The sequence below is a fragment of the Lepisosteus oculatus genome, unplaced genomic scaffold, assembly GCF_040954835.1.
Source record: "Lepisosteus oculatus isolate fLepOcu1 unplaced genomic scaffold, fLepOcu1.hap2 HAP2_SCAFFOLD_225, whole genome shotgun sequence".
Lineage (NCBI taxonomy): Eukaryota > Metazoa > Chordata > Actinopteri > Semionotiformes > Lepisosteidae > Lepisosteus > Lepisosteus oculatus.
The window spans coordinates 57,501-79,598 of record NW_027167765.1 but is presented as its reverse complement, the minus strand read 5'-3'; the positions used below and the strand labels follow the sequence as shown (position 1 = coordinate 79,598).

Below are 22,098 nucleotides of genomic sequence, written 5' to 3'. Positions count from 1 at the left end.
CGCAGTTCCATAGTAGAATTTATCAATAGTACAATTCCATAGGACATTATTTACCAACATATTACCCAGTGTGAGACTCTGCCAGTAAACCTCAGAGCATTGAGTTCTCCACTGATAAAGATGGCTGTCTGAAGTCATGAAATCCACTGCTGGGATGCCTGAGAGACAGTAATTGAATCTTGGCTGGAATTAGGCTTTCTATTAGTGTTGATCTTTGGGAATTATGTGGTAAAAAGGGAAAACTCCTTTACTTTAGTCACTTTGAATGTTCAAATGTACAGAACCTGCAAAACTAAGCAATGAAAAAAATCCATCACCACTCTCATGATAGCATAACTCATAGTCTCTGCTGTTATGTAACAATACACACTTTCAATTTTCTTATCGCCTGTCTCCAGAGAGAATGTTGTTAGTGCTGATGACCTTGAATTAGACCTTGTTGACTCTGTAAAACAATCTTCCTCTGCTTAGATTTTCACTCAGATTGATTTTGTTCTCAGATTATTCCTGGCAGGACTGAGTTTCTAGGAAATGAAAAGTGAAAGAAAAAGTACAGAAGATCAGCCCTTGAATATACAACATTGTGCAGTGAGATTGTTAAATGTATTAGCTGCTATCCTGTGCTAGAGCCTGTCGTGGTAAGCAGTGGATGACAGGATCTAGCACAGATACTAATGAAACACTGTTAATGAAAGATAAAACACTTGAGTCTTATTTTAGTTTTCCATTTCCCTTTCATTTGTGATGTACTGTACAACAGGCCACAGAACATGCACAAAAACAGATACAATATGCACACATTCACACCAGGCAATGACAGTCTGCCCAGTCAGAATCTGAGCTGAGGTATCAGAATTCTGAATTCCCTGAATTCTGTCATGGATCATCCACAATAAGGGCAATGTTAGAACACGAGGATCCCCAGGAGAGAGCCTAGTAACATAAATCTTGGAGCAAAAGCAGATGATTAACTTCATAGTTTGTGTGGTTGAGCCAAAGTTGAGCATGAGGATATGTGAGTCACCATTCTTAGAAATGGATCCAACTTCAGACAGGCATCAAAAGTAAGAGTATACAGTGCTGGGGCAATGACACTTCAATGATCAGAAGGATAACAAGAGTTTTAATGCATTGAAATTGATTTTCTGGTGATGCACACTGTCCTGGAACTATTAATTTTTTAAGGATCACTAACTGACGTCAGACAGCTGCCAATTCTCCAGACTGGAAGGATGAACAGTTTATCCTCCTAGGTACCATATTTCCATATTTCGAAGCATTGGAATAATACATGTCATACAGCAACATAAAAACAGGAAGACAAGTATCACAGCCCCTATAATCGGTGTTAGTAACTTAAAAGAAAAACATTCCCCCTGGCCCAAACAGTGATTCTAACCAGGAGAGAAAAGCCGGTGTATCTTTTATGCCTCTCTCTTTATTCACCTTGTCTTTTAGTTCTTTCAAATGCTGAATAGCGAGCGTAAGATTTCCGTAATCATAGTCATTAGCTGGAATATATGTACAACAGGAGTCTCCTACTAAAGCATAGACTCCTCCAGATGCTGCATTTTGAAGGTCCAGCACGAACCTGTTCTGAAGTGCCATTAATCTAACTCCCCTTAATTCTTGTTTGATAGCGTCTAAGCCTTCTAACGTGATATTAATAAAAGAGTACATTTCATAAAAAGTCGCATGGGTGAGGCTGTAGAATGAGGCATTAAAGCACATATATAACAAGATGCATTAAATTTCTTTAACTTTACAGTATGATTTATAAATTTATACCACAAATTACTCATATCCCCCTCATTATCAGTTTCATTCAGCCAGTTTGTATACAAAGACGCTTCGTGTTTAGTTTCTTCCTCTTTTGGGGTGGTGACAGGCTTCTACATAAAAAGGAAAAAGGCTTAGCACATCAGTCCCAAGCAGGTTATCCCCATCTGTCCTTGTGGAGACATCACTCCTGCACTTTGCTCAGTTCGTTTGTGACCTTTTTACAGTGGGAAGCATGAATCCAGGGCACCATTTCTGTGACCTTCACAGCAGTGGCAGTGGTCAGCAGCACCTGGTACAGCCCCCTCCACCTGAGTGAACACCATTTCTTTTTCCTGAAGTCTTTCACCAGAATCCAGTCTCCTTATTCACTCATTAGTTCTTACAGCACAGGTAAATCCCTGTGGGCTGGAGCCCAGCATAATCCTAGGCTTTTTTGGTCAACAGATTTGTCAACAACTGGGTAATAACTCTTAGAAAAATCTACACATTGTTCCCCTGCCTCAGCTGTGACGTTTTGTAGAACAATTCTAGCTGAAGTTGTAAAATTTCTCTTTGTTCCGTTCCTGCAAAACATCTTATTATGAACAAACAAACCACAATAATCATTTGCATCTAGGGGAATCACTCCCAAGGGTAACCCCCCTTAAAGCTATATTGTTCTACCCATCAGGTTCTGCCACTAGATAAGAGAACCTTTCCCATGAAATCATTTTTTGACCTTCATGATCCCTTCAGGGCGTACAATTAGCACAGAAGCAGCAGCTTTAGTCCACATGTTTTTCAAACAGGATATTAACGATATGATCATAACGAATAATACCAGACCCACAAATATGTATTGAACCAGAGACCCTCTCCATATTCCTAGCACAGACTGTAGCCATGCACCAATGCCCCAATCATCTGGATTGCAGGATTTACGAAGAAAATTATTTTCGCAGTAATTAATTTATTATATTTACTATATTTATTATACACGTGTAAATTAATTACTGCGAAAATAATTTACTTCGTACACTGTGCAGAGTGCCGTATACTCCTAGTTGCGGCACACACGATACATACAGTAAAAAGCCTCAGGCACTGTGTTAGATGTGTTTTCGACGTTATATATGCGTTTATTAATGTCGTCGATTTTACGGTTGCAATTCGACGTTGATTATACGTTGAGGCGACGTATATATACGTATAGCCGTATTTTCGCCGTGAATATACGTATATTCGACGAATCAATGCCCACTGGGTAAACTCTTGAGCAAACTCTGAACCAGCTCTAAGGAAACGAATCCGATTAGACGTTACTTTGACTCATCTTTTTACGCTCAGTGCTGGATTGCTCAAACTCCAGCTAGGGTTAGGGTTAGCATTCCCACGCTACTTAGACACTTTGTTTACGCTCAGTGCTGGATTTTGGGAACTTCAGGACGAGTGGGAATTTTCTCCTATCTGTCAATTCTGTTTTGTTTTGGAGACTCTTGGCTGCCTATGTTGTACAGTGCAGTGTGAAGGAAACATTTTCCAAAACTGTGTCAGCTCAAAAGTTGTAAGAAAACCTCTCCAGCTGCTTTAACTCTCTTCATTTTTGTCATTTAATGTGACACTCGATGTATAACTGGAGCCTCACATATGCAAATGGTGAGGCTCCAGTTCGACACCACTTTACAGTATCTGACAAAAGCATGGCAGACTGTGCCATGACCGGCAGATAACTTCTGCATATTTTTACCATATTAAACATTGGAAATCCAACCACTTGCATTTGTGACACTTGATTTTGAATCCACCTAAGACACTCTTAAATCTTCAAACACTTTTCTCTTCTCCCGCAACACTCTTGTCTGTCGGCACTATGTGGCAGCGTTGCATGACAACCCATCTCACCACGGAAAGGAACCTAACAGCTTTGGTAAGAGAGGAGAAAAGAACCTGGCCTGTACGGGGATCAAACCCGTGACCTTGGCCATATTAGCACCACGCTCTAACCAACTGAGCTAACCGACCTCATGACGGTGGTCCTCTCTGTGCTGTAAAAAATCGAACTCAGGGAATTTCTTTTGCCCTCCTTTGAATAGAAAGCCGTGTAATTCAGTGTACGGGCTTTCTCGTGCAGTTTCATGGTTCTTGTAACCCAAATCCTACACTGGCCTGAAGTGTCCCCCTATTTCACAGCATTTTTCAGCTGATTTAAAATGTACCTAAAGGAGAAGCATTATTGAAGACCATCAATTACCAAGAGCTTTTGTCAAAGGTTTTGGTGGTCATTTTTAATGACCACAGAGCACTATGACCTCGGATTTACATCTCATCCAAAAGACAGCGCCCTTTTACAACACAGCGTCTCCGTCACTATGCTGGGACATCGGGACCCGCACAGACCTCAGGGTGAGCGCCCCCCCGCCGGCACCATTAACACCGCTTCCAGCTGGAAGCTTTGTTTTTCCCTGTAGCTTACCCTCATCCGGGTACTGACCTGGCTCACACCTGCTTAGCTTCAGTGGGTTTTCAGTTGTGAGTTGCAAGGGGATGCAGCCGCTCGCTGCAAAAACCACTGCATTGGCCGGGAATCAAACCCAAGCCTCCCGCGTGGCAGGCAAGAATTCTACCACTGAACCACCAATGCTCAGTGTCTGGGCCTTCAAAAAAGACGCTTTTTTGGTGCTCTGTGCAAAAAGCGTCGACATATGCTTCCAGCTGCAAAATGCCATTCGCAGATGCTGAAGAATTTATTTCCAAGGCAGCGGGTACAAGCGATTGGGCGTTTTAAGACCACCAGGAACAGCAAAGAGGTGCGCTTCTTTGCTTGCGCCGGAACACACCGACTGGAGGCGGACAACGTAATCGGCAGGATTCGAACCTGCGCGGGGAGACCCCAATGGATTTCTAGTCCATCGCCTTAACCACTCGGCCACGACTACAGCAAGCCCCGCTGCCGCTGCGTTCTTGCTACAATCTTACATGGATCGCGAGGCGCCGGCGGAAGCCTATTTCAAAGTCGTTCTCCGTTTCAAAAAAACATTTCCAAAATACAAGCCTTGCAGACAGACACGCCTCAGAGGACTTAAGGGTGGCTTCATGTCGGAATGATAAAGTCTCCCCGTCCGGACATGAAAATGCCACTTTGTTACACACAAAAAAAGAATCAACAACAGAGAAATGCCCACAAGCATTTGAAAAGCCGCACCACGTCGCACTTGAAATAGCTCTTACATTAGTGGTAGACGCAGGAATCGCCTTTTTATTTACGCTCTTACCAACGCGATGGAAAGCAAAACAAAGCAAAGCAGAGCAAAACAAAACGAACAAACGAAAACCCTCACGTCCCGCACTTGCATATAACGCCGTTACGTGCCCAAGCGGTATTGTACGTCATCCTAGCACTGCATGCCGGTGCGTATGGTATATGGGAACGAGCACACGCCACGAATCGTTTTCGAATCACTCCCTACAGCTGTAAGGTGCCTAGAAGCGTGCACCCCCAACATTCTTCTTTGCTCATCTGTGAAAGGTAAACTCTTGAGCAAACTCTGAACCAGCTCTAAGGAAACTAATCCGATTAGATGTTACTTTGACTCATCCTTTAAGGGATCCTTGTTAATTGGAGAAATCAATGATTTCGAATGAATTCTGAATGCGTTAAAAGACAGCTATACACAGAAAACATGCAGGACACTGCTCATGATGTTTCCCTAGCCGAAACAGTGCGTTTTTCCAAGCCATCTGACCAAGCCTGCCCACTGAAAACTGCAGGAGATCGTGTAAAGACGTTCAAGTTTGTAACTACTGCACGCACAGGAAGCAGAATAAATTCCTCTATTCAAACTGTCAAAGGTTTGCTTTGCGAACGCTGCAGGACATCGCACAATCTCTTTTGAACAGGGACGAACGATTTCTTATGGGGCGCAGTAAGTACAGACGTTTAAAAAGCTCCACTCATGCCAATGATGCAGCATGAAGAAGCGCAACCTAAAGTTTGCATTCCTAGCACTGTTGCATTCCCCGCATCAGTAGCTAAGAGAATATAATTTACGACTCTTGTTAATGCAGTTTCAGAAACCAGACTGAAATTTCTCAAGTATATTATTGGAATCCATTTGATGTTGGGCAACAACTATTCTTTCAAGACTTTTAGATTGAAATGGGACCTTTGAGACAGGCCTGTAGTTGTTAAGAACTTGTGGATCCAAATTTGACTTCTTAAGGAGCGGTCTAAGAACCACTACCTTAAATTGATCATGTACGACGCCTGACGCAAGCGATGCATTCATCATACTAATTATAGGTCCTGCCAGTCCTTCGAGGGAATCTTTGACTAGCTGAGTGGGGATGGGATCTAGCAAACAGGTGGTTTACTTTGTCTTACGTCTGTGTTCATGAGTCCACCATAAGAAGAAATCTGAACAGGAGTGGTGATCATGCGAGGTCACCACGGAGGAAACCACTGCTCTCCCCCCAAAAAAAACCACCACTGCCCCTCTCAAGTTTGCTAAAGACCACATGGATGTTCCACAACTCCTGGAACAATGTTCTGTGGACAGACGTGACAAAAGTTGAACTTGTTGGTAAATGTGCACAGCGTTATGTTTGGAGATAACAAAGCACCGCATACCAACTCCAAAACCTCATCCCACCTGGGAAGCATGGCGGAGGCTGTACGGCTTGCAATCATCGAGGGACCGATGAATTCCGAGATGTATCAGGAAATTCTACAGCAGAATGTCAGGGTGTCTGCCTGTGATCTAAAACTCGAAAGAGGCTGGGTCATGCAGCATGACAAAAACAAAGGAGTACATCAACAACAGAGTGGCTGAAACAGAAGAAATTCCGTATTTTGGGATGGCCAAGTAAGAGTCCTGACCCCAATCCCATTGAAGTGCTGTGGCGTGATCTGAAGCAGGCCGTTCAGCGCAAGACATCCCAAAAATATACATGAACTGAAACAGTTTTGCATAGAGGAATAGGCCAAAATACCTCCTAACCGCTGCTCAGGTCTGACAAGCCGCTACAGAAAGTGGGGGTTGAGGTTTTTGTCATAAAGGAGGTTCCACTAGCTCCTTAATATAAGGGTTCACGTACTTTTTCCATCAATGACCTTGATTGTTTAAACCATTTGGTCAATAAAGAAACAGCAATGTCAAATGTTGGGCGTGTGTTGTTTGTGAAATCAGGCTCTCTTTATTAATTATTATGACTTAGATAAAGATAAGATCACATGTTAGGAGCCATTCATGCAGAAATCCACATCATTCCGAAGGGCTGTTTACAAAAGTTTTTCTCCCAACTGTATGTGAGAGAAAAGCAGAGACGCTCACTGAGTAAGGTGGGGTTGCAGCTTTGCAAATCACAAGGACATTTGTACGCTCAAAATGGGACAGAAGCACCCCAGATGGGACTCAAACCCACAATCCCTGGCTTAGGAGGCCAGTGCCTTATCCATTAGGCCACTGGCACACACTGGGTTGGGTCGATCACGCTGATGAAGAGCCAGTTTTTTTTTTCCTTTGCTTTTTGAAAGGGATCCCCAAAATTAGGAAAGTTAGGCAGCAGAAGGTTTACTGTGACCTGAGAAGGACCGGCATCCAATCACGGTGGTACACACACACACGCTCTCACTCATCTGAGCTACACGGCTACCAAGATGATCTCAGGTGCGCCGAGCTGGTACGGAACATATTGAACTGATCGACGGCGAATTGTCTCTCAGACAGGCTTTTCACCTCTGAGCTCCCTGACTGACAGTAATCAGCTAGGTAGTGAAACAGTCAGCTGCTTCTAAGCCTTAAACAGCTGCATCTCGGCGCTTCCACAGAGAGATGATTTGAAAGCCAAACATCGCCCATTGGGAACACCTTACTATCACTAGTTTAAGAGACTCTTAAGGTCTTGCAGAGGTGCCTGTCTAATAGCATGCGCTTTGCAAGCTATAGGTGTTTAGGCTGAGGCAGAATGCCTGTTAACAAAATGTTTTTCTAAAGGGGCCTCGCACTCTTTTCCAAGCAATGGTCACCATCCCCACCGAGTGTCACAATGTAGTCATGTCCTAGGACATCACCTGTTAGTCTCCATTTGTCTGCCACCAACACTTTAGGTTACGGGGTCACAACCGCACCCCGGAGACCAGAGGAGCGTTGGCGTTCTGGCGGCGCAGATTGGGCTGAAGGTGGGGCGCTTGAATCTCGCTGTTGGAGGCCGTCTGAAACTGACCCAAGCCTTTCCCTTGAATTAAATGTAAATAAGAAATGAACCCCAGATGCACATGGAATCAATCACGTGTTTCCTTTGAGCCGTTTCAGAGACTGCTCCAGAGTTTACCTTGCACAGATGCGCAAAGATTAATGATGGGGGTGCACGCTTCCAGGCGTCTTACAACTGTAGGGACTGATTAGAGACAATTCGTAGCTTCCCAGTGGGCATTGATTCGTCGAATATACGTATATTTACGGCGAAATTACGTCTATACGTATATATACGTCGCCTAGACGTATAATCAACGTCGAATTGCAACCGTAAAATCGACGACATGAATAAACGCATATATAACGTCGAAAACACATCTAACACAGTGCCTGAGGCTTTTTACTGTAAATTACGAAGTAAATTATTTTGGCAGTAATTAATTTACACATGTATAATACATATAGTAAATATAATAAATTAATTACTGCCAAAATAATTTACTTCGTGCACTGTGCAGAGTGCCGTATACTCCTAGTTGCGGCACACACGATACATACAGTAAAAAGCCTCAGCCACTGTGTTAGATGTGTTTTCGACGTTATATATGCGTTTATTCATGTCGTCGATTTTACGGTTGCAATTCGACGTTGATTATACGTCGAGGCGATGTATATATACGTATAGACGTAATTTCGCCGTAAATATACGTATATTCGACGAATCAATGCCCACAGCTTGGCATACAAGGGTTTTGCTGAGGGGGTCTTGCCACCTGCCTGAAAAAAAACAGTAAAATGTTTGAGTGCCTATAGAGTTTCTATTTTTATTTTCTTGACAAAAGTTGATACCATTTCCTGGACACCCCGTCCCCCATCAGCGCACGGTGCCCGGGGAAAAATCTGTAGGGGGGCGTCTGAAATTCTGAGGGGGGAGTGATATTTCGATTGAAACGGAGCTGTATAGATGCAGCCATTCAAAGTGCGCGGTAAAGACACCGCAGTACAGATACCGCAGGTAAGATGACACGCGATACCGCGGTACGTGATTGGTTGACCGACAGGGGCACTCGTGGTCCGTTGGTCTGTCGTAGAAAGACTTACTGTACTGTAAACGTCTTTACTGTGCCCGTTGTAGATATTGAATTTTACCACTGAAGGGAAATCTTAGTAGCTGAGCATAAAAAGAATAGGAGCATACTGTAACGCGTGTGAAGGCCATAAACGATATTAATTTTGGAACGTAAACATACAGTATATGGCTGGTCTTGGTACTTTAAAGAAAAAAATACGCACCAGTATTCCATTTCTCCCTAAACATTGTAAGCTTCGAAGTCTTTAACTAACGTGATACCGGAGTCAACAAGCATACTTTTAGAATTTGATTAAAAGGGAATATAATATGGAATCGCGTATCTAAAGAATTTAATAACGGTATGATTATATCCGTGTACTGCGGCAGGGCTGTGTAAGGCTGTTTCGCCTGGCTGATCATGCGAGCTGTCTTGTAGCCTACTGGTCTAGGTGCGTGACTACCAGCTGGCAGGTTGTGTGTTCGAATCCAGCTGGTGCTGGACTTTTCATTTTTATTTATTTATTTTTTAATCGCGTAACATAAACATATTACCGTATGCAAACTGTACTGTATACAGTATGTATATGTATATTTAATGTCTTAACTGTGCCCGTTTAATTGAATTTAAAAAAAATATTTAACACGAACATTAAGCTGTTTACATCTTCCGCCTGAGAACAGTCACCCGTTGCTACCCAACGCAGAATGGTGATTGGCTGACACCATCTGACACCCCTCTGATTGGAGAAAAAAGACGTGCTGGTGTGCTATACCAGGAAGAGGATTTCTTTCAATTCTAAACGTGTATTTTAAAAGTTTAAGAAGTAAAAACCTTACAGCGTACACAGATTTCTAAACTGATCAGGATCGTTATCTTTGTCTCATGCATAATAATGTTCACCGCTCTGTCCAGCAAATTAATAATAAACTTTATTTTATATAGCTTTTTAAACGAATAAGTAATTAGATTGCTCATAAACCTAATCACTTGCTTTTTCTTTTTATTTATGCTCAGATTTCAACTATAGATCGTATTATTAATAACCATAATAACAACCAACCAACAAAAACATCCATATAAACATAATACCAACCAAAAACATAGATAACAACCACAATACAAAATCAAATAATCAAACCATTTTACACTCGCAAAGTCCTCCAATTATCATAATCCCGCCCCTTATGCAAAACCAAACCTTCCTCCCATCCCAGTTTATCCTGTTTATCATAAACAAAATCCACCTCAATTTTCAACATAAAGCATTACACAAAATCAATACCTCAACACTCCATACTCAACAACGATAATTCACAAACAGCCAGAACATGTAACTACACATTCCCAAACATACCTACTTTCCATAGCCCCGCCCCTTATGCAAAACCAACATCCCTCCCCTGTTCTCTCTCTCCCCTGGCGGTTGTAATTGTTTTTATTTTCAAATAAATTTTAGCAAAGTCATGTATTTTAAAAATCTTAAGATTTTTCTATTTATGTCTTTATTTAGTGGTTTCATTAGTGACAAAGGCTAAACTTTCTTGGAAAAATGTCTTTTATGTAAACCATGTTTGCTATTAATTCATTCAGGGCTAAAATATGTTCATTGTCTTCTAATGAAAGAAGGGTTCCTTTCGCCGTAGTCGGGAGCCTAGCCTTTAACTAGTAAGTACTGTATTTACTGGGTTTTTGAGGGGGGGTGTCTTTCGCTGGAAATCTCGCCTCCTACTTTGAAAATACCCGTGAAACCGGTTCAATTCGTCACAGCCAGCACTCCTGCAGAGAGTTGGGTTGTACTTGCAGTGTATACAGTACACGCGTTATGCTCTTCGTTAATGTCTGTGAAGTTTTATTTAATCTCTGAGCCATACTGATTCTTCTGGAAGCACACCAGTATTCCACTTTCTCCCTAAACATTTTTAGGATCAGAGTCTTACATGTGGTTATTTCGAAAACGTTTGTACGTGCTCCTTCTTACCATGTTACTGTTTACCGTTACTGACCATATTAAGTTTAAGTGCCTGTGGGCACTTTTCCTGTCCGTGGGGGGTGGACCGTCTTTCATTAGAAGGTTAGTCTGTTCTACTCTGAGAATGTAGGGGGGTGGGAAGTGCCCGCGGTCATTTAATTAGTATTAAAATCTTAGTTATCTTTCTAGTTCACAGGTTTGCATGCATAATTTAATTTTGAAAGCCACTGAGACATCAGGTACTACTGTTGTATTTATGAAAAAGAAACAAAACAAAAAACATACTAACAACTGTGCCATCCTACTCCTTAGTTAATACATTTTATTATTCATAAACAGTTAACATTGTTAGCAAAATATTTTGAATTATATTTAACCCTATTTTTTCTTTAGTTTTGTATTTAACTTATTATATGATAGTCAGACTTAATGTATATTAATGTATATTTGAACAATGAAAATATATTTTTACAAGATTTTACATTAAGCACTTAAAATTAATATGGTTAATAATAGTAAACTGTAACATGCTGTAACAAGATCGGTTAAACTTCGAAGAACAAACCTGTTCCCACACACCCTGCCCCCACTACCATTAGAATATACACAAACATTTTAGCGTTTCATTCTGAGCAGAAGACCCTCACACCTGAAGAGTGCTGGCTGTGACGAATTAAACCGGTTTTACAGGTTTCAATCACAGATTGGGACTCAGTAAAGTAACACACAGCGCCACTGGATTTGATAATACTGTACCTAACCAAAATCCGCAATATGGAAACAGAACCTGTGTAATTGTTGATAGATGATGTACTCGTAACATTTTTTCAAGACGAACTACAACATTTAAAAAATGACTTGTATGTACTTGATATCTCTAATCAATCCACGGGTTCCAGCACAAAACGAAACTAAAACGCATACCGTTTGGCGCTTCTTATTAGTTGTTCAAAAGTAATTTGACCGTATGAAATGCATAATATAAACCTAGACACATATACGTGAGCAGTACTTAAGCACTGTAGTATCGGTGTTAAGACATACCTCTCAAATACTGTAAATCAAGTTAAAAATATCTCAAGACCGATTCTGGTCGTAATGAAACCATGTTTCGTGTATGTTTTCTTTTTCATCTTGAAATAACTCATTTCTAAATACCTTTTTCACTGTTAACATCTTGTAGCAACTTTGCGACAAAATATACACTCTGACAGTTCATCCTGCTACCAACATTAAATAAAACAAATCTTAAGATTTCTATATTTATGTCTTTATTTAGTGGTTTCATTCGAAGCTTACAATGTTTAGGGAGAAATGGAATACTGGTGCGTATTTTTTTCTTTAAAGTACCGAGACCAGCCATATACTGTATGTTTATGTTAAGATTTCCCTTCAGTGGTAAAATTAGATATGAATATTCAATACTTAAACGGGCACAGTTAAGACATTAAATATACATATACATATTGTATACAGTACAGTTTGCATACGGTAATATGTTTATGTTACGCGATTAAAAAATAAATAAATAAAACTGGAAGGTCCAGCACCACCATTATGTTTATATGGTTGTTTTTGTTGGTTGGTTGTTATTATGGTTATTAATAATACGATCTATAGTTGAAATCTGAGCATAAATAAAAAGAAAAAGCAAGTGATTAGGTTTATGAGCAATCTAATTACTTATTCGTTTAAAAAGCTATATAAAATAAAGTTTATTATTAATTTGCTGGACAGAGCGGTGAACATTATTATGCATGAGACAAAGATAACGATCCTGATCAGTTTAGAAATCTGTGTACGCTGTAAGGTTTTTACTTCTTAAACTTTTAAAATACACGTTTAGAATTGAAAGAAATCCTCTTCCTGGTATAGCACACCAGCACGTCTTTTTTCTCCAATCAGAGGGGTGTCAGATGGTGTCAGCCAATCACCATTCTGCGTTGGGTAGCAACGGGTGACTGTTCTCAGGCGGAAGATGTAAACAGCTTAATGTTCGTGTTAAATATTTTTTTTAAATTCAATTAAACGGGCACAGTTAAGACATTAAATATACATATACATACTGTATACAGTACAGTTTGCATACGGTAATATGTTTATGTTACGCGATTAAAAAATAAATAAATAAAAATGAAAAGTCCAGCACCAGCTGGATTCGAACACACAACCTGCCAGCTGGTAGTCACGCACCTAGACCAGTAGGCTACAAGACAGCTCGCATGATCAGCCAGGCGAAACAGCCTTACACAGCCCTGCCGCAGTACACGGATATAATCATACCGTTATTAAATTCTTTAGATACGCGATTCCATATTATATTCCCTTTTAATCAAATTCTAAAAGTATGCTGGTTGACTCCGGTATCACGTTAGTTAAAGACTTCGAAGCTTACAATGTTTAGGGAGAAATGGAATACCGGTGTGTATTTTTCCTTGTGATATTTTAAGCTCTAGTTGAATGATAGGTGTCGCATTTTAAATCATTTTCGTAGCTAGAAATTATGAAACGCCCTGTTAAAAGCAAGGAAGTTTTTATGCCCCGTTGAAGTAAAACAAAATGCCTGACAAAGTATGGCTTGGACAGATTCCAAGTGCTTGTACAAATGTGCTAAAGAAATTATACTTTGAGTATACAGCTTGTCCAAAGTCATCCATTATCAATACTATTAGTAATATCTTCAGTAAAGGCTTTGATGCATAAATATTTCTGATGAAGGTAGGTTGTGTACTTTTGTCCAACTGAGCAATCTTGCTTTCATAATATATACCAACATTTTAATGACTGATGATTAACATGCTGTAATACACAGTTCAAAATTAAAGGCTCAAATGCTGTACATGAGAGGTTAAGCTCCCCCTGGCGGTTTTACAAGGCGACGCCGGATAGTTAGTCACGTGACACAGGTGACACACGTGATACCGCGTGATACTGCGTGATAGTTTGACACGCCCACCGCGGTATGCCGCGAAATACCTCACCCATTTTGAATGGCTGCATCTGTACGGTGCAGCTACCCAAATGAAATCTCGCAGCTATGCCATTGATTAGTGCTTCATGATAGAAGATAACGACTAGCAATCTGGTATTTGCGATGAAGTTCAGTTTCACATTTTTCGTCACTCTCACGGTTTGTATTGCCTGGAGCGAAAAGTACCATAAGCGTTCATTTTTGCAGCTACATGGACGTTCTGAATCGTTAAGAAAAAAATGTTGTAAAACCAATAGAAAGCACAAACTGCTATAACTAGTCCTAGTTATATAACGATTTTAAGTATAATGATAAACTACTGCAAGGAATCGGTCCACCTGAGCAAACAGGATCGTAATGTTGACACTCAATAACGACACTGATATGTGCAGTTCCTGGACGGATAGCCCTCCTGCCCATCAAACAGACTGAGTGACTGTTCGTGTCATTTAGTGTTGTCTGACCATTGACAAAGTACAACTATTTTTTTAGGGCGCAAATTAAGTTAGGTAAATCTTTTTGCCCAAAACTGAAGGGGCGACATTCCCCCCTCCCCCCGTGATGCCAGGCCTGTCCCCATCCTATTCCATAATGTCATTATATATAATACCATACAACAGTGACCGATCCTTACTAACTGCATGCGTTAAAATTGCACATCAGCTCATAGCAGGGGGCACATAGCCGCGATGTATTATCAATGTTAAATTTCAACCATAATATCGACAACATTAATAAACGCATACGTTGAGAAAATATCGAACCCAGCATATTTTCCGGTTATATACCACAATGCATTGCTAGTATTCGTTGGTCACCATTTTGGACACGTTTTTCAAACGTAGAAGTATATCTGCAAATATCTCAGCAATCCTCTTTTGACGGGTAAGTATGAACAATAATAATACTATCTGAATACATACAGATCTTTCTTAATATTATTTTGATTAAAATAGTACGTGAATAAGCAAAAAAATAGCACATAAAATAGTGTGAATGGGGAAGATGACACAAAATCGTTTTGCCGTTTCTCTTATTCTTATTCTATGTTGTACTTTCAAACTTTGGGTAATTAGGACAGACTTTATTGCTCAACTGCTATGATGCAAGCCAAATTTTATACATTTATTTCAGCTTTGAGCTTAGTAAACCGTTCATTTTTTAGATTATACTAAAGAAGATATTAATCATCATTTATTTGGGAAGTAATATTATATAATTTTATCCTAGCTGCGGTGCTGAAGTCCCACCCTACATCAACAGAAAAAGGAATAAAGGAGCACGCAATGTGTTACTTGAAGAATGCATATGCAAGGCAGGGGGCCAGGGGATCTGGACACTGAAAATAATAGGTTTTTGGTTCTAACTGTTAGGACAATTAGACAGGGTTTGCAAATAGTGGAAAAAAATCATCTTAACTTCCATTGTAATATTTTTTTTTCTTGGAAATATAGAAGTTGTACATTTTAAAATGTATATTTGAATCAAAATGTGGTTTTGAGTTAGTGTGTTAATGTAATTAGTTTTGTGTTTGTCATTACTATACTGTATATTGCCATGTTACCAGAATTTGTAGCTGAAGTTTAAGACTAGTTGTGTTTTTTTATGATTATTGCCCATATGTTGATTGTTGATTGATTGTATACAATGTATAATTTGAAATACATATGTTTCAGGTGTGAATGTGTATTTTCAGAATACATTTCTAAATCTAATCATTGGCTTGGTTTACTTGTTTCTACACCTATAAAATCTATCTTTGATGTATAATAGACCTCTACCCATATACATATAATAGACCTCTAAAGTTATGCGTATAATAGACCTCTAACCATATACGTATAATAGACCTCTAAAGTTATCCGTATAATAGACCTCTAACCATATACGTATAACAGACCTCTAACCATATACGTATAATAGACCTCTAAAGTTAAACGTATAATAGACCTCTAACCATATACGTATAATAGACCTCTAAAGTTATACGTATAATAGACCTCTAAAGTTATCCGGAACTCCAACCATATATGTATAATAGTCCTCTAAATTTATCCGTATAATAGAACTCCAACCATTTATGTATAATGAACGTCTAAACATAGACGTATAATTGACGTATAACTTTAGACGTATATTAGAATTTCATTCTACACGAATTGTAGACCACATTTAGACGTATAAGGTATGCGTTTAATAGACGTATATTATACGTCTTTTGCCTACTGGGTGGGCTCCAGATGCACATGGAAGCAATCAAGTGTTTCATCCGAGCTGTTTCAAAGACTGCCCAAGAGCTTTCCTTTCACAGAGGCGCAACGATTAATGATGGGGGTGCACCCTTCAATGCGCCTTACGACTCTAGGGAGTGATTGAGATGATTCGTAGCGTGTGCTCATTTCCCTCTATTCCCCGTGTTGCAGTGGTAGGATGACGTAAATTCCTGCTTTGAAACGTAACGGCATTATAATCAAGTGCAGGAGCCGAGGGCTTTAGTTTTGTTTCGTTTTCTATGGCGTTCGTAAGCGCGCAAATCAAAGGCAAGTCCTGCGTCTAACACGAACGTAAATGCTTTTGAAAGTGCAGTGTGGTGCAGCTTGTAAAATCCTTGTCCACATTTGTGGTTTGTTGATGTTTGTTCTGTCTGCCAAAGTTGCATTTTGACATCCGGACGGGGGGACTTTATCATTTGAACGTGAAGCCAGCCTTAAACCCTCTGAGGCGTGTCTGTCTGCCGGCACGTATCTTGTGAAAGGTATTTTTTTTTTAACGGAGAGCAACTTTAAAAAGGTATCCGCAGCCACCTCGCAGTCCGTGTTTGATTATAGGAGGAATGCGACGGCGGCGGGCTCGCTTTTGTCGTGGTCGAGTGGTTAAGGCGATGGGCTCGAAATGCGTTGGGGACTCCCCGCGCAGGTTCGAAACCTGCCGACTCCGGCGTCTGCCGCATGTCGCCTTGTGCCTGCGCGGCAGAGGCGAAGTGCCGCTTCTCCTTTCCTGGTACTATAACAACGCGAAATCGCTTGGACCCGCTGCCATGGACATCAGTTCTTCAGATAACCACACACTTTGCCTTCGCACCTCTGGTGCTCTGCTTATGCCTTTGAAAACCTAATGAATAAAGCTGAAAGAACCGACACGATATGTAGGTGCTGGTAAAGCACGCAGTAAAGAACTGTTAACAGCAAGGGTTTCAGTGGGTTAACTGAGGAGAAGGCGTGATCGCTAATTGTTGACTTTTTATTTGGTGTTAGAAACACTCTTACTGTGCATGACGTGCAACAAATGTAGCCACAGAAATTGCATCACGCTTTCATGTATGCTATTGCAGACACCAACGTTGCCTAGATAGAAAACCGAAATAGCCGTGGGTTTGCTTGCTGGTCTGAAGGATCTCTCTTCGAATCTCTATCATTTGTCAATGGAAGTAAAAGGCGCTGCAATCTCATACGTTCAGAATCAAACCCGCAGCTGTTGTTCGACTTTATTTCTTGACTAATTACAACTGAGTGTCGCATGAGCAGTTACATAAACTTGTCTGGTATATTTGAACACAGATGCCGTTCTTCAATTAAAACTAACAGTACATTGTCAGGGACATTCAGTTCTATAAAAACAAGAGACAGACAAGAGAATATTTCTACCGTTCATGTGGACTACGTGTTGACTTACTGATCGGAATAATTGAAAAGTTCGGACTCATAGCCGATGCAGTGCGTGCTAATTAGAACAGCAACGCTGAGCTCTCAGCACCGTACTGAGCCCAGGTGTTTTTCTAAAGCTGTCAGGTGCAGTTCATTTACAGTACGCCCCGTGTCTCAACGGTAGGACGGAGTCAAATACTGCCTCGACACGCAACAGCATTATAATAAACCGCAGGACTTGAGGGCTATTCTCTTTGAATGTTCCAAGGCATTCGTAAGAGCGTAGGTCAAGGGCCATTCGTGCATCTCCTGTAACTCGAGTAAAAATGCTATTCAAAGTGCAGTGACTGAAATCGTCGTCCACATGTCTCCGTTGTTGATTTCTTTCTGTCTAAGAAAGTTCTATTTTCATGTCCGAACGGGGAGACTTTATCATTCCAACTTGAAGCCACCCTTAAGTACTCTGAGGTGTGTGTCTGCTTACACGTATGGCGTAAAAGGTTTCTTAAACGGAGAGCGAACTTGAAAAAAGTTCAGGTGGGTAGCTGCGTCAGCATGCGTAGGCTGCAAAGGAACAAGTAATAGGTTTATTCCATGCTGAAAAAAAGAAGAAAGGGAACACAACGTTTCGGCCGTGGAGCCTTCTTCAGGTGTGAGAGAGACAGGGCAGTAGCCCTTGAAAAAAGTTGCCGCCGCCGCCGCCGCCTCGCACTCCCTGTTCGATTGTAGCAAGAAGCCAACAGCTGGCGTATTTACTGTAATCGTGGCCGAGTGGTTAAGGCAACAAACTTGAAATCTGTTTGGGTCTCCCTGCGCAGGTTCAAATCCTGCCGACTACGGTGTCCTTTGCATTTTCTCTCGTGCGTGCATGAAAAAGGACCAGCGCTGTTTTGTTTTCGCTGGGACCTTTAACACTCTAAATCGCCTAGTACCAGCACCTTACAGTTTATTGATGTTAATTCTATTTAAGTAATAAGATTGCTAACGATGTTGGACTTTAGCCGGTGTTTTTTAGAACAAATTGCTTACTCTTCTGTAAGGAATACGCAGTACGTGCCTTTGTCAGTCATTGCTCACCATACCTGTAACTTTCTTATCTAACTCACTTCCTCAAATGGTGAAGGTCCACAAACATAAATGAAAAAAAAAACCTTGTTGTAGATGAGGTGCACAAAAAAGCAGCCCCTGATAGTGTATAACACATGTATACTATTGCAGAGACACATGTAACATATATATATATACTGTATATATATATATGAAACAGAAATAGAAACAGAAACAGGAATCGCTTACTCACCTGGAGAATCTCTGTAGGAATATCTAGCATTTATCAATGGAAATAAAAGCTGCTTTAATACAGTGCATGTTCAAACTCAAACCCTCAGCTGCTGTTCTTGTTTGTTTTGGGACAAATTGCAACTGAGCATCGCATGAGCCGTTACGTACCCTTATCTGTTAGGGAATTTCAAGGGAGGAGTTAGGTCAGAATGGGTAGGCTGCAAAACAACAAGTAAAGATTTATTCCAAGATGAAACGTTGTGGCGGTTTTCTTATCTTTTCAGCATGGACTAAACTTTTACGTGTTCCTTATATGCTATATATGTATATATTAGCACCAATGTCGTTCTTAAAAACTAACATGAAATTGTCAGGGACATTCAGCTATATACAAAGACGAGACAGACAAAGTAATAATTCTATATTAACGTGGCCTACGTATTGATGCAATGATCGAACTAACTGACATGTTCTGATTCAGATCCCCTGCAGTTCATGCCAATTAGAACAATAGCAATGCTGAGTCCTCCCCACCCTACTGAGCACAAATTCAGCTGCTCTCCAGTTCTGTTCTGCATGTTTTTTCATTGCAATTGAGCTCGGAGCTGGAGATGATCTCCATACAGTTCTGTGTTAACTAGCCCGCACTTGCGTGCTAATTTACGGGTTGTGGCAAATGCTTTTCTATAGTTCATATACATGACGGCAACCTGTTACCGAGGAACCTGAGAGGTTTAAAAGCCTCACGAGCCAGGTAGGACTCGAACCTACAATCTTCTGACACAAAATCAGACACGTTATCCATTACACCACTGGCCCATAGAACATGCGCTTGCACTCCACCACAGAGAGCTCTACACTGCTACCAGTAGTACACTTCCCCATCTAAATTTTCACAGCAAGAAACTTGTGTTTCCTACTATTTTTATCAGGTTTAAAATATCATCTCCTTAAAACAGAAAAAGTGTTGATGTGTCGTGCTGAAATTCCGATTGATTTTGAATTCAAAGAAAAAAGGTTTTCTTCCAAAACACCGTGAAATTGTCACATCTTGCAGACAATAGGTGTATTCCATGTTGAAAAGAGAAGAAAGAAAACCATGGAACCTTTTACAGGTGTGAGGCTTCTTCAGGTGTGAGAAGACCTCACGGCCGAAACGTTGTGTTTCCTTTCTTCTCTTTTCAGCATGCAATAAACCTATTACTTGTTCCTTTGCAGCCGAGGCATGCTGACATAGCTACCCAGCTGAACATCTTGCAGACTCTACTTATCTCCTGTAGAAGTAAAGCAGGGCTTGCTGGGTGAGCTTTTGCTCCGGTATGTTAGGTCACGTGTCATGTTAAATCACTTCTTCTAAACACAACATTTGCTGGTGCTAGCTTTCCCCATGAAAAGAGACATTTCCCTTACAGTACATGACATATCGTTTTTTTTTCTATCAATAAGTATAGAAATAAAACAAAAGAAAAAATGTTGTCGCCAAAGAATGCACAGCTCTGTCGCCTTGGGGAGGTTTCAAGGGCATTGAGCTCCATGAGAAGTGCCAGATAAATGCCATTTCTCATCATTTCTCTTGGCGTCAGTTCTGCTATTAAATGGGAAGGAGGCAACGGGCTCAGAGATTATGTTAAGTGCACACCGAGCGCAGATGTGTCCAAGTGTCTGTAAAAGTGCGGTGCTCCCTAGTGGCTTAAAGTGCCTGCCTAGTAAGCAGGCGATCCTGGGTCTGAATACCAGCTGTGCCTCTCTCCGTGTCTTGTTGTGCCAAATGTATCATTTCAGACAAACATGTACAGCTTTGTTCAGTTTAATGCAAGAATGCATTTCCTTTCTGGAATAACTTGTTTCTGAAGAAATCCATACATTTTGTGAAAGATGAAATCAATTTCTTGGTTGTCAGTGAAAAAATATTGCTGGCTACAAGAAGCGCAAACAATTGTTTTCTTTGACCATAAACCTGCAAATGTAGGGCGCACAAGCGGCCGTCAGTCTCTGTGGAGCAATTGGTTAGTGCATTTGACTGTTAACTAAAAGGTTGGTGGTTCAAGCCCCTCTGGTATGGGTGTCTCAGTTTTTCCAATGTAAACATCATCACCATCGCTAAAGAAGATGGCGCAGAAGGCTCCACAGCCGAAACGTTGTGCTTCTTTTTTTCTCTTTTCAGCATGGAGTAAACCTTTGCTTTATCCTTTGCAGCCTAAGCATGCTGATGCAGCTACCTTTCTCTTAACGCGCCTCAATCATTATTCACCAAAACGATCAGCAGAATAAGTCGCCTTTGTGGTGATGTCACTCCTCTGCTTCACAAATGTCCTTAGTGACGGGCCATTTCTTTCTGCCATTTTTCCGGAGCGGTTATTGATTGCTCCATCATTTCCCTCTTACTTTCCATCACTAGATTGAAAAAAAAAACAGAAACAGGCTGACAGGACGACAATCAAATTGCAAAAACTCATCAAAGCACTCGATAGAGTATTTGAATCCACAAGTAGCTACGAGCAACTTTGTCTTGGCTTGCATGAATGTCGGAAAATGTCAAAAAGAAAAAGATGGTGGCTTTTTCATATTCGTTCTTTTATTTTTAGCTCGTTGGCTCTTCTGTCCATTGTCCTCCTGCCTGGCTCTTGACCTGTGACTGTCTGAACGCACACAGTAGACTTTCATGCGGGGGATTTGTCCTGAGCCTCTGTGAAAGACCCACCCACCCCCATAAATAACTGCTCTAGAAACACATGAATGCAAAACTAAACCACAGCTTAAAGAGGAGCTTGTCATGACCGCCAGGCAGTTAAGACCAACTCTTAAGCGATCTAATCAGCACCAGCAGTGGGTGATTATTAACAAACGCTGCCGCACGAGTTAACCCACCTGCACACACTCCACCGTGCGGTACACAGTGCTATTTTTACCATCTTTACCTGCTTCCCGCTGCTCGGTATTGAGTCTATTCCTTGAGAGCTCTACCTGGCGTTTTTTCCATTACCTCGTTTATTCTGGATATTGGACTCCCCTTCTGCCTTTTTGACTTTGGACCTCGCCTCTCACCTCGGACTGTTTGCCACCAGTGTTCTCCCTGGATTACGACTTACCTTACGCCTCTTGACCACGAAACAAAGCAAAGCAGAGCAAAACAAAACGAACAAACGAAAACCCTCACGTCCCGCACTTGCATATAACGCCGTTACGTGCCCAAGCGGTATTGTAC

The 22,098-nt window shown here is 41.0% G+C and overlaps 1 non-coding gene across 1 annotated transcript; it reads right to left on the bottom strand.

The window, feature by feature from the left end:
• Window positions 1–4,615: 4,615 nt before the first annotated feature.
• On the bottom strand, window positions 4,616–4,697 carry trnas-aga (transfer RNA serine (anticodon AGA)). Its single transcript has one exon. It is a non-coding gene; the product is annotated as a tRNA-Ser (tRNA).
• Between the last annotated feature and the right edge of the window lie 17,401 nt (window positions 4,698–22,098).